The following is a 2500-nucleotide window of genomic DNA, read 5'->3' on the forward strand; positions in this document are numbered from 1 at the left end:
TTGCTTTCCCCCTCTTGTAATTTCCCCACACCTTTCTATTTTTGGCTTTGTTTTCCCTCATGCTGTCATTTCTTTTAACCGCTCACTGTATTTTGCATGTTTCCCCTTACATATCATTCCCCTCAGCTTTCTATTTTGTGCTTGTTTCCCTTCATATTATTTTTTTTCACCTTTCACCATCATTTTGTATTTCTTTCCTCTTTTATAGTATTTCCCCTCATCTTTCACTATTTTTAGTTTTCTTCCCCTCTTATACCTCTTATATAAGACGAGCAAAGACGAGCAATGAAACTAATCCCCGGAATACGTGGTCTGTCATTATGAAGAACGTCTCAAAAGACTAGATATGTTCTCCCTCAGAGATCGTCGCATCCGAGGTGACCTCATCCAAACGTTGAAAATACTTAAAAATATAGATAAGATCGATTATGAGAATATTTTTGAGCTTTCGCAATCAGTAACGAGAAATAACGGCTTGAAGCTTAAAGGACAGCGATTTAATACTGATTTGCGAAGAAACTTTTTAACGTAAGAATAGTTGAACACTGGAACAAGCTGCCAGCGTCCGTCGTCCAAGTTAACACGGTAGCTACGTTCAAAAGTAAATTAGACAAATTTTACAAAGAAAATGGTTTCCGATAATTTTTTTTCTTTTAGCGATAGTAGTAGTTACGCTAGATATCTCGTTTTCTTAGCGATAGTAGTAGTTACATTAGTACTCTTTTTTCCTATCTTTCCTGTATAAATTTCCCCGATTGTCCTTTTCAGCAATCGGGGTGTATTTTTCGTCTTATTTCTTGCCGGGGGACGCCGGAGGGAGTGGTGGGTGGGGAGGAGCTTCATCTGTCCTATCCTTACCTCCTACTAAGTATGTAGCTTCTGTAAATGTAGTGCAGTAAACGAGTGACCTCGTCATAGGTCGCAAGGCCTCCTGTCACTCGTCTTTCCTATGTATTCCTATGTATATACTATTTCCCCTTACTTTTCCTGTATTTTGAGCTTGTTTTCCCTCATATTGTCATTTCTTTCACTGTACTTCGCATTCGTTTCCCCTCTCATATCATTTCACTTATCTTTCATTGTCTTTTCTGTTTCCCCTCTTATCATTTCCCCTCGCCTTTTTATTTTGAGCTAATTTCCGCTTATATTATCATTTCTTGTAACTTTTCCCTATATTTCGCATTTGTTTCCCACTCTTGCAATATATCCCTCACATTTCACAGTTTTCCGTTTCCCCTCTGGTATTTCCCCTCACCTTTCTGTTTATTTCCCCTCATATCATATTTCTTCACCTTTCACTATCATTTTGCATTTGTTTCCCCTCACCTATCATTGAATTCTGTGTTTGTTTTCCCTCTTATCATTTCCTCTCACCTTTCTATTTTGGCCTTGCTTCCCCTCCTGTTGTTATTTCTTTCACTGTATTTTGCATTTGTTTCCCCTCTCATATAATTCCCATCATCATTAACTGTACTTTCCGTTTCCCCTCTTGTATTTTCCCTCATATTTCACTGTATTTTCTGTTTATTTCCCCTCATATTGTATTTCTTCATCTTTCACTGTATCATTTTGCATTTATTTCCCCTCACTATCCACTGCATTTTTTGTTTCCCCTCGCCAGCTGACACGCCCATCACGAAGCTAGACTCAAAATTTTCGGAAAAGAGCGAAAGTCAAAGAAAAATTTACGTGACAAAAGATATTTACGTGACAAGGGACTATTTACGTGACAAAGGACTATTTACGTGATAGGAATATTTACGTGACAAGAATATTTACGTGACAAATGAATATTTACGTGACTAAGGAATATTTACGTGACAAAGGACTATTTACGTGACAAGGAAATATTTACGTGACACAAGAATATTTACGTGACAAAGGAATATTTACGTGACAAAGGAATATTTACGTGACAAAAATATTTACGGGACAAGGGAATATTTACGTGACAAGGGAATATTTACGTGACAAAGGACTATTTACGTGACAAAGGACTATTTACGTGACAAAGGAATATTTACGTGACAAAGGAATATTTACGTGACAAAGGAATATTTACGTGACAAAGGAATATTTACGTGACAAAAAATATTTACGTGACAAAGGAATATTTACGTGACAAAGGAATATTTACGTGACAAAGGGATATTTACATGACAAGGGACTATTTACGTGACAAAGGACTATTTACGTGACAAAGGACTATTTACGTGACAAATGAATATTTACGTGACAAAGGAATATTTACGTGACTTCTGACTCCCACGGTTCAGATTCTTCTTTGATATTAGCGAACTTTGTATCTCTCTATTTGTCTTCCCTGTTTCCCGGGTTTTTTTTTTTTTTTTTCTTTTTTCTTCTTTACCTCTTTTCTCTTCTTTTTTCCCTTTTCTCTTTTTCCTTTTCTTTTTCTTCCTCTTCCCTTTCCTTTATTTCTTTTCTCCCTTTTCTTTTTCTCTTTTCCTTTATTCTTTACCCCTTTCTTTTCTTCTTTTTT

The 2500-nt window shown here is 36.3% G+C and overlaps 1 protein-coding gene across 1 annotated transcript in view; it reads right to left on the reverse strand.

Moving 5' to 3' along the window:
• Positions 1 to 2500, reverse strand: part of LOC123510344 (G-protein coupled receptor GRL101-like) — a 53145-nt gene that overhangs the window by 49963 nt on the left and 682 nt on the right.

The sequence above is a fragment of the Portunus trituberculatus genome, chromosome 28 (genome assembly GCF_017591435.1).
Source record: "Portunus trituberculatus isolate SZX2019 chromosome 28, ASM1759143v1, whole genome shotgun sequence".
Lineage (NCBI taxonomy): Eukaryota > Metazoa > Arthropoda > Malacostraca > Decapoda > Portunidae > Portunus > Portunus trituberculatus.